Raw genomic sequence first — 14,725 nt, 5'->3', positions numbered from 1 at the left:
TAAAAATCCCTCTGCAGGTAAGTGAAGAAACAATTTGCACTCGAAAACAGGTCCTCAACCTTCTAGAGAGATTACGACACACAGAGGTATGTCAGTATGTTTGATAATGATATGAAGGACAATGGAATATCTTTCAAAAGATATAGGAACAAATACATAAAAAATCTCTTCTAATATTTATACTCAAAGACATGTTTTCTTGAAATGTGTTCTCTGAATGAGAGTAAACAGAAGTACAAGGCATCTGCCAGTACCCTGGCATTGGAGGTTTATCTGAAATCACCTTCATTGATCCTACCCATTAATGTTTTTAAAACTACAGTGTCCTTTGCAAGGTCCAACAAGCATATCGGGACTACCCAGCAGGATGATGTGCAGTTGAGTGGTGATCACGAGCCATAGTTTGCATTCATCGTTAACAGATCTTTAACTCTGGCAAACTTGCACGGGTCCTTCTGGATCAGAAGCACAATGTCCCCCACCTGCACTCGACCCTGCCGCCCAATCAACATCGCCTTGTGTGTCATTTCAGTGATAAAATCGATCACCAGATCCTCTAGTATAGCCACAGACTCTATGTAGGGGTTCTGGTTGTCCCCAAATCCATACATCATGCAGCGCAATTCTTTGGAGAAGAGTCTCTTCCTTCGCCCCTGGCCGCCATCGGTGCCACCGCCTGTGTCTTTATTGTCATCATCGAATGTCTGATCTTCGTCCTCATCTGCCATTGTATTTACTATGGTATGAATTAATTTTCATTCTTCTGCTATAGATATGCCATCTGCTGATTATTATACAGTGTTAGAATATATACGTGTTCATCAAGATTAGGGGATTTAAACCTTCATATGGACATGACAGCGGATCCTGATGCGTCTAAACTGCGGGATATTACTGCATTGCTCGGGCTTGCTCCCTATATTGACAGACCCACCGATATTAAAGGCCATACACTTGATTTGATTTTTTCTACGAGGCAGATTGCCGTGTCCCCGCCTCTCCCTGTGTTATGGTCGGATCATTTTATAATAAATTTTGGCATCCCTTATGTGACCAGGATCGGCCAGAGAGGGCAGAAGAGCGCGACCCGACAATCAAGATCCTTTCACCTAGTTACGGCGGAAATGTTGTCGGATGCCCTTTGTCGGTATCCCTGTATGCTTACAGGTGATCTAGACTCTGACCTTGATCTGGTTCATAAGTGGTTGAAAGCAAGATTTGATGAATTAGCACCTGCTAAGCCTGCCAAATCAGTCCTAAGCCATGTGTCCGCCCCTTGGTTCACTCCTTCATTACGAAAAATGCGCCAAGAATGTAAAAAGGCCGAAAGATTGTGGCGGCGCACATATGAGTTAGAGGAGAAAATAAAATATCGTGACGCTATTAAACTTTACCACAAACAGATTTCCGAAGGCAAAAAAGAATATCTTGAGCGCAGAATAGATGAAGCGGATAATATGAGTAGGGAACTTTTTAGAATAGTAAAGGAGTTTGCCTCTCCAGCTGCTTGCTCACCCCCTCACTCTCACACAGAAGAGTGGATTAGGCAGCTTGCTGACTTTTTTGTACTTAAAATTAAGGCTATTCAGGAGTCTTTCCCTATTGTTGATGCCGATGTGTTGGCATTTAAACTGAGCTCTGTACCGTCATTAACCCCTTCGACGCTCATGACGAGCTGGGCTCGTCATGAGGTAGCCTCCTCGCACGCTCATGACGAGCCCAGCTCGTCATGTAAAGTGCACTTTACAGATTCCCAGCGTACGGGCGGAATTCCGCCCGCATGCATGCGGTTAAGGGAAGAGACAGGGCCCATACTATCGGTCTTTCTACCGATGTCCTGTGCCACATCTCACGATTTGCTGTCCCGGCTTCAGTCTGGTTCACCTCTGGATTCATGCCCAGCAAAATGTTTGGGTAGAGTGGCTCCGGCAGTTAACATCTTGCTGAACCCTCTGCTTAATCTCTCCCTGAGTTCGGGAGTGGTGCCGCAGGCATGGAAACACGCACTGATTCTGCCGTTACTCAAAAAACCTATATTAGATCCCCTGATGCAGGCTAACTATAGACCAATCTCCCTGCTTCCTGCTCTGGCTAAGGTGGTTGAGAAACATGTACAGCTCTCGATTACCAACTTCATCGAGAGCAACAACATCCTCCATGATTCTCAATCTGGTTTCCGTGCTAATTACAGCACGGAGACAGCCCTCTTGGAGGTTACCGAAGCTATCAGAGAAACTCTTGATCTCGGGGGAAAGGCTATGTTAGTCATGCTTGACCTGTCGGCGGCTTTCGACACCGTCCCACATGACGGTCTCCTTTTTAGACTCTGGGAGATCGGGCTGCGTGGGACGGTGTTGGATTGGTTTCAATCCTTTCTATCGGGTCGTCGACAGGTGATCTGGGCACCTCCGTTCTCCGCTGAAATGCCACCGCTAGAGGTGGGGGTTCCTCAAGGGTCTATTCTGAGCCCCACCCTTTTTAATATCTATATGGCCCCTCTGGCGGAGGTAGCGGAGGCTTTTGGTGCCCAGATCATATCTTACGCTGATGACACCCAGCTCCTGTTCACTTGCAGAAAGGGAGAGGTTTTCGATGGCGACAGGATCAAAGGCTGTCTGAGTGCAGTCTTTGCGTGGTTTCAGCGGCACAGCCTGAAATGCAACTCAGATAAGTCTGAGCTGCTTTTCTTTGGTTGTGCCCCTGATCCTTGCTGGAAATCATGGTGGCCTCAGGACATGTTCCCACCTGAGAAGGCGTCGTCCCAAGCCAAGAATCTTGGGGTATTGTGCGACGACGACCTCTCTTTCAGACCCCATATTATTGGGTTGTTTGGGAAATGCTTCGGCATCCTGAAGATGCTCAGAAAATTTCTTCCACTGCTTTCTTTGCAGTACAAAAAAATTACGGTCCAGGCGCTAGTTGGGTCGCGACTCGACTACGCAAATGCCCTATACTCAGGATCGCCTAAATATTTGTTGGCCAGACTGCAAATAGTGCGGAATTCAGCGGCAAGAGCTATATTTGGCCTGCCACGGAGAGCAAGAGCCTCGGATCTGCTAAAAAAGCTGGCTGCCCATCTCCAAAAGAATCGTCTTTAAGATTCTTACTTTGGCATTTAAGGCCCTTCATTCAGTGGGCCCGAACTACATCAGGAAGCGCATGATTTTTTATGCGCCGCGGAGGATGTTGCGGTCGGCTGAGTTGGCCAAAGCAGATGTACCATCTATCAGACGTGCCCGGATGGGAGGACGGTCCTTCCGGTATTTGGCGGCATGCCGCTGGAATGAGCTCCCTATTACTCTTCGTAAAGCCAACAGTCTCCTTTCTTTTAGAAGGGAGCTAAAGACTTGGCTCTTCTCTTCATAAATCTTATGACCACTGCGAGCTGCTGTGTTGTGTTCCTCGGTTTTCAGGTCTCTTTGCCAAAGCGCCGGGACACCCTTCGGGGTAGCCGTGCGCTATAGAAGAGTTGGTACATAACATAACATAACATAACATCAAGGGTTTACTCCAGGAGAGCAAGGGACCCCTGAAACATTGCCCCCGACAGCTTGTATGAATGTATATGAACAGGAGAAAAATGGAACATGGCTTTGAAATGAAATGTTAGACTTCCAGGGGTTCAATGCTACCGAATACTTCAAATGTTTTCAGACATGTAATATTACTATGGATAAAGCGATTACAATACCAATAGTCAATACAACAGCTGGGTTTTGTGTCCAGGGGAAGTTCAAGTAGGAGAGAGCAATTGCAATAACACATATATGTTGAGCACAAACAGTAGTCCGCCTTTACTCCCACCACATAGTGTCTATTTTGTCTGTGGGTCTCAAGCTTATGTTTGGCTTCCAAAGGGTTGGTCAAGTACTTGTTATTTTTCTTTCCTTCTGACCCCAGTGTATATAGCACTGTCCATTTACCAAAGGGACCATTGATTACAATGTAGGAGTGCACACCAGTCCCGAGTTAGAAGGGTTATTAACACAGAAGATATAGATCAGACAGATATTACTTTGCAACAGTATACAGACGCCATGAAGGGTATTGTGCCATTTTGGGGCCCAATGTCCGATAGCCTTAACATTCGATGGCTCACAAGAGTTGCAGATGGGGTCATTAATACAACTGCAGGGATTCTGACGAATATTACAGCTAAGCTCAGGCTATGGGACTCGTTGCTTTACAAAACCGGATGGTGTTAGACATCATCCTTGCTGATCGGGGAGGAGCCTGCAGCGTCATTGGCAGTACTTGCTGCATATACATACCTGACCACGCCCCTAATGTATACTCTGGTATTCAGAAGCTGCACAGACTTGCATCCGACATCCACCAAGAGAATGGTACTTGGTCTCTCTCTGGATGGTTCTGGGGTCTGTTTGCGTCCTGGGGTTGGAAGATTCTCATTTTCTTAGCTATAGTTACTGGCATGCTTTTCACTTGTTGCCTGTGCATACATTGTCTCCCTGCTTGCTGTGCTCATTGTGCAAAGATTCTAGCACCCAAACTGAAGGGTTTAGTATCTGACCCTAAGACAACCACCATGATGATGCAGGATATACAAGACTTCATGTCAATAGATGAAGGTATTTTTTAGTAATGATAATGTATATATTAGCTTGCAATTGGCAGCCCTTTCGTTCTGTAGGGAGTTGTTTGCTCTAGACAGTAACAAAATGTTAGCAAATGCTAAAAAGAGGGTCTGTTAGAATGAAAATGTTTTTGGTCAATTTCCTTTTAGAATTATACAAATTAAGTTAGCATTTACAGCACCATTTAATATTAGCCGCCATTTTGAGCCGTGATCAAAACTAGCTTATGTTTAACTTTGTGTCTGCCTCACTGAAAAGCAGCTGCCAATGTGTCCTCTGTATGTGTATTGCTTCAAGGGTGAGTATGCTGTGCTAATGAATTGAATGTTTTAATTGTGCATACCTTTCTGACTAGATAGGCTTGCTCCCACCGCTCAGAGCGGTGAGGGCAGGCAGAGTAACCTTGAATACAAGCTAATGTGTGCCTGGTCCCAGGATTGTAACTCATCTTTCTGTATCTCCTTTGTTCATTAGCTCCCAACTGGAAAAAACTGGAAATGTTCTTTATACCTGACCGTGTTGTCCGAGGCCATTCCCCTCTGCAGCAATCCAAGGAGGCTGGTTAGACTGGACTCCGCACGAGTGTATGACTAAAATATGACTTTGGTTTGTATTCTCTACTGTCTGTCCAACTCTTCATTTGTATGGAAGTCTGAGAGGTGGTCTCGAGTGACCCGGGTGGTCCTAATTGGGTCACTTCCTTTACTTATGAAAGGGATGAATACCTCATAAGAGATCATTGTAAAAATACCCCTTGCAAAATTGCCTCTCTAGAACCTGAGAGGCATTGCCTTAGCATGTATAGATTATGCCCTGTTTTTAGATTGAAACTCACTGTTCACTGAGATTTCACTAGTGTAATCTCATGATAAACATCTGCACACCTGCTTTTATTAAATTAGATATTCCTTGACTTGCATATAATTTCAGTGTCTCCAGTGCTCAATTTGAGCAGCCACCAGCAATTTTTTCTGGGGACTGCAACTTATCTTTCCACATCTGACATTTACTTTAGAGCAAGAGAGGGAAATTCAAACAAAACAGAAAGCTGGAGGAGGAGCGAAATGAAAAATCTGTCAGAAAGGGAGAAAGCAGGAACCTGCACGAGTGAGACAAAGGGGCAGGGAGTTCCTGGTAGTAGACTAAAGAGGCATGAGGTGGATTTAAGTTACCATCCTTAGTATTCGGCGCACCAACATTTAACTGCTTCGGCTGCGGACTGCTGTGCGGATCTTCGGGCACCGGTACTCTTTTTTTCACAAATTAAGCATTGAACGTCTCTGAGCTAAGCCTCCTTCAACTACTTCTCAGTACCTTAGGAACCAACTTTTGCATTCGCCTCTTTACTTTGTTTAGCTTGGTTCTATTATAGTGCAACCAGCATGTCTACAAACATGGCCAGATCAAAGATCTTTCCTGTGCCAGGCAGACACATAATGTCAAAGAACCCTCTCCTACTGGCACATGGTCAACATTTGTTTCATGTTGAGTCAAGCAGTATTACACTAATTGTAGTGTAATTGCATTTAAATAGCACTTAGTGGCCTTGAAGAGGCAATGAATTGAAGTACTTTGTGAGGAGAATCATTCTACACCGAAACCCAGAGTTAGTGGTTAATCCATTAATTTATGGTTATTATTGATGATTGGAATTAGTCTTGAGCTCTCAAGAAATTATTTCACATATTTACACTAATTTCTTTTTGGACGGTTAAATTAAGTTTAGTCTTTAGGAGTTAGGTGTGATCATTAGTGGAGGCTATGTGAGTTCATGCAAATGGTTGGTGAGGTGAATAGATGTGCTAGACGATATTATGTACTCTTAGGTTTTAGGGATATCGTTTCAAAGAAGCGGTTCTCTCCAAAATGGGGTATGGGCAATTTGCAGGGATATAATATTAAAGATTAAGGCAAAAAAGGATGTGACTTACATTAGACCATACACAGAAAGAGAAGGTATACAAAGAATGGAAGATAGGAGAGGGTCATTCACAGTAAAGAAATTAGAATGAACACTCAAACGTTTTAGGTCAAGGTAAGTTTTTTATTAAGGGCATTAGGAATATAGTGGGAGGAGGCTCTTTGAGATAGCACACAGTCTAAGGATGTAAAATTGTAGAAAGAAGCAACATTATTTGTGTGCGAAATAGTGCAATATAATGTACTTACTGATAAGGACTAGAATCATTGAACCATTTGACCCTGCAATAAAATGTGTTTGACTGCTCCACCAAACTAATGGGTAGACAGCCTACACAATGGTCAAATGTTTTCAGATCTAAAAAGAGGAGAAGCCAAAGAAATAGAAGTACAGTTGAGCACTTAGCATGGACATACGATAAAAGTACCCCTGTAACCACCCAAAAAAAGTGGCACCATCTGTATATTTCCAAAATGTGTCGGAAAAAAAGTGATAGTACTATGCTTTTCAGATATCGATAATAGGAGGCATCTTTGTATGAGGAGCTGGTGTTCTTGGTCAAAAAAACATGGAACAATGTAAGCTGTCTAGATAAATAACTCCAAAAGCAGCATTGGCAAAAAAAGACCCACAACAAGACTCCTACACTTGCCTTGACTTAGACCTTTGCCCTATCATCAAATCCCAACACCCATGTAAACTCTGTATGATGAAGAGAACTTTACCAAGATCCAAAACGGGTTGAAGAATCCCCCTGTCTAAAATTTCAGCTGTAGTGGCTTTATTAAAAATATCCTTCAGCTTGTTCCTGCAGACAATCCTGTGCAATTATTTCCTCGATTCAGGTCACTGCTTTTACAGAATAAGTAATCATAAGCAGGAATGTTCACCAAACTTCTGGCACACCTAGGTGTATTACCGAGCCACTCAAGTAGGCCTTGATTTCATTCTAGACACAGCCTGCCAATGTGGCTTATATTCCCACAGCTCACCATTCATTTTCCACTGTTCCCAAGCATGACTGTTTGGCAACATGGCAAGAGAAAAAGAGCTTTACATGGTCACGGGAAAAATATTTTGCATGTGGCCAAAAGCTTTTTACAAGGGAACAAAAACACATTTCCCTTATTTTCCACATAAGCTGTGAAATTGTTTCAAAACAAGCCAAATATCTTTTTAGCTCATTTAAGCAGTTCACATGCTTCATCTTTGTCATATGCCAAGGCAGTTAGTTACATTTTAAGTTAAGTAAATGAACTGCTCAAGCCGTTTGGCACTCATGTCTGACTTTCTACAAGTTATAATTATGTAAAACCCTGCTTGTTGCAAATGAAATATTTATTTTAATTATACCGACCCCTTTACACTTGATTCGTTGTTGCTTTGGCTAAACACTCTTCTGGCATGTGAAATGTAATAGATCAATGAGCATTCTAAAATACCATTATTAATAATTATGTTTATTAATAATTATTACTCCTCCTCATTGCCCTACACCCCCTACTGCTACTATTATTACTACTACTAATAGTATAGTTCTTACAACAGAAGTGGTTAGCATCTAACTTTTATGATTGTGTAAGAATGTGAAAATAATTGGGAGAGAGAAAGAATTCACATATATTTTTTACTGTGAAAATTTTAAATCACTCTGGTGAAAAGTTGTAATTTGCACATGCATAATGTAGAGTTGGTTTTCATAGCAATAAGAGGGTCATTTCACGTCCCATGGTACTGCAGACTCAGGATGGCACATTTTACAAGAAAAAGCTTGCATCCTGTAATTTCCCCTCATCAGAGTGTTTCCCTGAAAAACCTCACACAAATGTAAATAGGGAAAAAGGCCTATAGTGATGGAGAAAACGTGAATACATGGAGAGTCATTGAGGAAACACAAATTCCCACTCTAAACCCTCACAACCAAGAGGCCTATTAGGATGGCGGACGGACCTGCGTCCCTCCGCCACCCCCGAGGTGGAGGGACCGTCCGCAGGGGCAGCGGTGGTCCCTCCGTTGGAACTAGGATGTGACCGCCACCCTGGCGGTCACATCCCGTATATATGACATTGCGGCGGGTGCTGCTTTAAGCAGCACCCGCCGCAAAGTCAAATATGCATGCTGTGCATTTGCATGCACAAAGCGGCAGGCACCACGCGGTGCTTGCCGCATTGTGCATGCAAATGCAGGGGGGTACCATAGGTACCCTCCATGTGCACCCCCAACACCTTGGGGGCTCGCAGCGGGCCCCCAAAAACAAAAGACCACATGCTTTTCCACGACGGAAAAGCCGCCGTGGAAAAGCATGTTTCCGCCTGCATCGTAATATGGCTGGCGGTGTCTTGCAGACACCGCCACCATATTTGCGTACACCCACCGCGGATCAACAGCAGACGGACTTGCCGTCCGCTGCTGATCCCAACGCCATCGTAATGTGGCGGTTGGTGTTTTCCCTCACCAAGGCGGTGAATCCGCATCCTCCAGGCCGGCGGTGGCTTCCGCCGGCCCGGAGGATGCGGATTCACCGCAATCCTAATCGACCCCCTAGTTTTAACAAGTCATCTGTTATTTCTAGATGTGGGATTTGATAGCAATTTAGTTTGCTTCATATAATGAGGGCCCAATTTAGATAAGTGTATAATCCGATTTAGCCTCGTTGCCCCTGGGTAAATTATTCCACTTGCATACAGTGAGCAAATCTATAAAAGAGTTGTGTATTCCTATAAGGGTAATCTAGCAAAAAGGGAAGAACATATAATGTACCTTTTTTTTACATATAACAAATGTTTTGCAATGTTTATGAGCATACTTTTGTTGTTTTTAATGCTTCCAAACTTGCTTGTCAGTTTATGCAGTGCCTTTGCAGTTTTTCTAATGCAGAAATTACTATGCAACATCTTAATTTTAATTTCAGGTTTCACGTAAGTCTAAGGAAGTGGTGGAAACAAGGTGAGAACATTGAAAGAAAGAAAGATGTGAGAAGCAAGTCAAGGGAAAACAGGAGCCAAGGTAAGTCAGAATCTTTCTCAACCATGACAACTTCCATTATGGGAGTTGGATCCACCATAGGTTAAAAACAAATACCCAACAATGTGACAAGAATATCTAGATTTGCCACGCTATTCGCCGCTAGTGTGATGGAGGCAGTATGTTCACTACACCAGCTGTTTGACGGCTGATTCAACAAACCTTTAGAGATTTTCATGTGCTATTGGGTTTTATAGTGGTTTTATAACAATACAGTTTTCTCCATTTACAAAGCTAGCTACACCACTGGGTTGAATAATTAATTTCAAAGGAAGAATATTATTTATTAATCAAGTAAGACATTCAGTCTAAGGCCAGTTTGAATTAATTTAACATGCACTCTCTAGATTCATTCTTTACTATGATATTTTTATTTGACAAATATTTGCCAAATGAGTTTTACTCTGTAATATCTTGATAGTTATTACCAAAGGAGTTGTGTGATGCATTACTATTGCTTCATCATGGCAATCAATCTTTTTGGTGCTGCAAAAAAACACAAAAAAATAACAGATATGCCAAGTATTAGCTGTGGTGGTATTTGAGAGTTGTAGTTTGGATTTGCCCTTCTAATTTACAGACCAGTAGGGCACATGTAAGTTTTTGTGTGGGTTAATCTTTTGCAGAGGAATTGTTTTAACATTGAAACGAAGCACATTTACAAGGTTAACTATGTATAAGCTCCAATAATTCCAGGGTCACTTGAGAGTGTAGGAGTACCCCAGGCAATGTTTGGTCTGCAATGATAGTTGGTATGAGAATGAGTCAAAGTATAAGAGGTAGTATGATGTGTGTGTGATTACAGTATGTGTTGTATTGTGCAATGCTATGTGCAGGGAATGCTAATGATGTTTTTATAGTTTTTAGATTTCTTTTGCAGTGTTCAAATATTCGGAGTCCTGAGGAGAACCCAAAAAGAGAAAAAGGGTTTGACACATGTCTGCAATGGTTTCACCAAACAAGTACACTTAAAAGAATTATTACTGAAGCTCAGTGTTGCTAGCGTGTTTAACGCGAAAAGAGCAGCACATTTTCCCTGAGTCCAGTATAGGCACTGTGTGGTTATAGTCCATTTAGTTAGGAGCTACAAATTGTAATATAAGATAACATTATTTCAAGCTGCTGAAAGGGAAAACACAAAAAAGACAGAACCTGGGCACAACAATTCTTTGAATATCTTGTTCTGTTGTTTTATGCATATTTGTTCATATATTTGTATTACATGGAGCGTACCGACTATGCACATTTATGATTGTTTTTGACTATGTGCTGTATATGAAAAAAACTTGTGAATTTGTTTTGAATTGTGTCAAACAGACTCCAATTTTTTGTTTTCAAAATTATTCAAATAAATGGTGATCGCAGTGATTCAGTTATGTGATCACGAATTGAAGTGAGTTTGTGAATATGTGTCAGTACTGGCAATCCTTGTTTTGTTACACTTTCTAAAAGCAAACTTATAAAATAGTAATGTTAAATCCAGCTTCACCATTAAGGAGGATTTTTCATTTTCATTCCAAAGATATAAAACATGATGCCGCTACTCCTTTCTGATCAGGAATTACAGATGAAAACTGTATTAAGGAATACCCAATGCTAACCTGAGAAAAGTAGGCCTCATAGAAGTGGAAAACAAATTTGGGTGTTTGTCACTACTATGATATGCATCTTACCAGTATAGGTCCTATCTTTTACTTACACAGCACCCTGTCCTATGGCCTACCGATGGCCTATTATAGGGATGGCTTATATGTAATAAAAGGGGAGTTTAAGACGTGGCAAGTAGTTTTAAATCCCAAGTCAAGGTGACAATAAACTCCAAACACAGGCCCTCAAATGGCAGGCATGAGACAGATTTGCAAGGCTACTTAGGTGGGTGGCACATTCAGTGCTGCAGGCCCACTAGTAGCATTTAGGATGCAGGCCCTGGGTCTATGGTATACCACTTTACAAGGGATTTACAAGTAAACCAAATATGTCAATTGTGTATACACCAATTTTACCATGTTTAGAGAAGAGACAACATGCACATGAAAACTGGTTAGCAGTGAAAAACTGTTCAGAATCATAAAGCCAACAAAAAGATCAGAAACAGAGAAGTAAGGTAAAATGTTTGGGGTGAGCCTTCAGAGAGGGCCATTTTCCAACAGAGATGATAACTCAAGATCAACAGGTATTAAAAGCCATCCAGGGATTCAAAACAAATTTTGTGAAGTTACCTCACCAGAGAAGGGAACCAAGAGAGCTATAAATGACAAAGAAGTAAGAGACAGTGGTAGATTCAGAAACAGAATACTTAATCTTAAAAGTGCAATAATGGCAGTAGGGAAGAATTTGAGATAGTATGTGAGCAACCTTTTTTTTAGTGGCACAGAATGCCAAGGGGTGGAGACCGGTGATAAATCTAAGGGATTTAAATAAATTCTTGGCTAACAGACACTTCAGGATGGAAGTAATCCATCTTTTGAGGGACATGCTATTGAAAAACAAATGGTTGACCAAATTAAATCTAAAGGGTGCTTATTTTTCAATTACAATGGAAATCAAGAGTCAAGCATACTTACAATTCAGATAGAGGAAACAATTATATCAGTTTCGATAATCCGCTCGATGGTGTTTCACCAAAGTAATGAGAGTGGTAGTAGCTTAATTGAGGGAGAGAGGAGCTTGGTTAATAATATATTCCAGACAATATACTGATAATGTCTCTGGAGCGGATGGAATTGGAAAGGCAATTGCTGTTGGTGAGGAGCCTGTTAGGGTTCTCTAAAAAATTTAGAAAAGTTGAATTTAATACCATCACAACAGATGGAGTTTTTAGGATTTCAGATAGATTCAGTAAAGTTGTGTTGCAGTTACCAGGAAAAAAAGGTGAAAATGATAAAGAAGGAGATAGGACAGGTTTTAAAGAAGGCAATGTTGAGATTAAAGGAGCTAGCTTGAGTAATAGGATTGCTCTTGCCTTCAATCCAAGCTACATTTCCTGGTCCCTTACACTATTGGGCCTTGCGGAGAGTGAAGTTGGAAACCTTAAGAGAAGGACTGTTGTATGGAGACAGACTGGAGTTGAATCAGGAAGCAAGGGAGGAGCTGAGATAGTGGTTGGACCTTGGAAGCATGGAAGAGGCAAGTGATATTTGAATGTGTCCCGGATTTTGTTTTAAAGACAGATGCCAGGTTAATTGGTTGGGGAGCGAGATCAGGAGCAGAACAGAAAGGAGGGAATTGGTCAGAGATGGAAAGGTTGCAACATATAAATTGTCTGGAGTTGATGGCAGGTTTGTATGCTATGAAGAATTTCAAAACTCTTTCGATAAAGATGGACAATTTGTCAGCAGTAGCATACATAAATCGATTCGGAGGGACAAGATCTCAGGGGTTGTCAGAGTTGGACAAAGAACTATGACATTTCTGCCTGGAACACAAGATAGGTGTGAAAGCAGAGTATTTGCCAGGGCAGATGAACATGATTGGAGATTGGAATTCACACAGTCTGAAAGATTTCAGAGATTGCAAGTTGCGTCAAATGAGTTTCCAAAAAATAGAGGAAGTGTGGGGGCCTCTGGAAGTAGACCTTTGTGCAAGCAGGTTACCTTTTCCAGTAGAAAGCTATGTCAGTTGGAGGTCAAACCAGGAGCATGGGCAGTGGATACATCTCAACAGAGTTGGATGGGAATGAGAGTCTACACATTTCCACTGTTTGCATTGATACAGAGAGTCTTGTTGAAGGTGAGGAGAGAGAAGCATTTTTGGGTATCCCAGGCATGGTTTCCATCAGTGCTTGAGTTGGCTTGCGAAGAGCATTTTATGATACCAGCAAAGGATGTTTTGCTATTGAATGGAGAAGAGAGAGGTACATCCGTTGGTGTAGAGCAGGGGATTGAACCTTCTTGCTTGGAAGGTATCAGGAGATTTGAATGTTTCAAGGGACACTTGAGCAGGAATATTGAGCTACTTGAAGAGTTTTGGGCACCAGGAACAGGACTCAGGTATAAGGGAATTTTGAAAGTCTGGGAATATTGGTGATGAAAAGGAGTTTGTATCCTGTGGAGGCTCCTGTCGTAGAGGTGGTAAGTCTTTTAGTGGAGCAATTTGAACCTGGTATCAGTTGCAGGACAATGAATTGCTATAGTTCATAAATTGTTGCTGGCCATGCTCAGGTTGGAGGAAGATCAGTGGGTTGAGATATTATGGTGTCTAGGGTTATGAAAACAATGCAAGTGAGGGACCCCCTAGAGCAGTAGTCTATTTTTAAGCCCCCCCCCCCACTGGAGACAAAAATAATTGGTCCCTCCCCTCAGAATTATTTTATCTCTTAAAAGTATACACAGTGTGTGGCTGGATGATTTGAAGAATATTTGGAGTCCCTTCGCTTTTGACACTTACTCCCAGCTAGGATATAAATGACAAAAGATGTTAGTGATAGTCCATTACAGACCATAATGCTTCTTTTAACCAGAGCCTGGAGTCCCCTCTGGGATCACCTGAGGCCCCCCTAGGCCCACCCCCAGTTAGAAGACCACTGCCCTAGAGCAAGATATGAGTCCATGTGGGACGACAATGTAATGCTAACTTTTTTCCACTTTTCTGCATGCATAATAGTAGCCTACGGTCTTGTACTGTAATAGAATTCTCCAATGGAAATGAATAGAGGATCAAAATGTCATTAAAGACACATAGGCTAACATTAACCCACCCTGCAACTCCCTTATACATGTACAAAATAAAAAAAGGGGGAAAAGAAAGTAAAATGAGATGCTTAATTTTCTTGCATTTGCAGATTGTACACTTTATTGAATTCTTTAATTATGGGCGATCTAATTTATTATTTTGAGATGCGCATTAAGAAGAGAATGGAAGAGAAGGATTCTGAGACAGTTTGGAGATCAAGAAGTGAATAGGATGAAGAACAGTTGCATTTCTTTCACACATTCTATGCCGGAGTTATTTATAGTGTCTACAGTGTTCTGATTCTAGATTTTGTTTTTTGAGTTGTAAGTACTTCAAAGGTACTGCTTGGAATGGCATTATAAAGATCTTATGCATAATGTTAGCCTCTGTGTCTTTATGAAGTTGTGATTCTCTATTCGTTTTAACAGGAGAATCGCCATTACCAATGCTTACTTTGACCAGAAATTGTGAAGAGTGACGGAATATGCACAATCCACTTTCAAAATAAGAAATA

The 14,725-nt window shown here is 41.8% G+C and overlaps 1 pseudogene; it reads right to left on the bottom strand.

Annotated features, from left to right (window-relative positions):
- Positions 1 to 389: 389 nt before the first annotated feature.
- Positions 390 to 728, bottom strand: LOC144790828 (transcription initiation factor TFIID subunit 13 pseudogene; annotated as a pseudogene).
- Positions 729 to 14,725: the final 13,997 nt, after the last annotated feature.

This window comes from Lissotriton helveticus, chromosome 11 (genome assembly GCF_964261635.1).
Source record: "Lissotriton helveticus chromosome 11, aLisHel1.1, whole genome shotgun sequence".
Lineage (NCBI taxonomy): Eukaryota > Metazoa > Chordata > Amphibia > Caudata > Salamandridae > Lissotriton > Lissotriton helveticus.
This window is presented reverse-complemented; position numbering and strand designations above follow the sequence as displayed.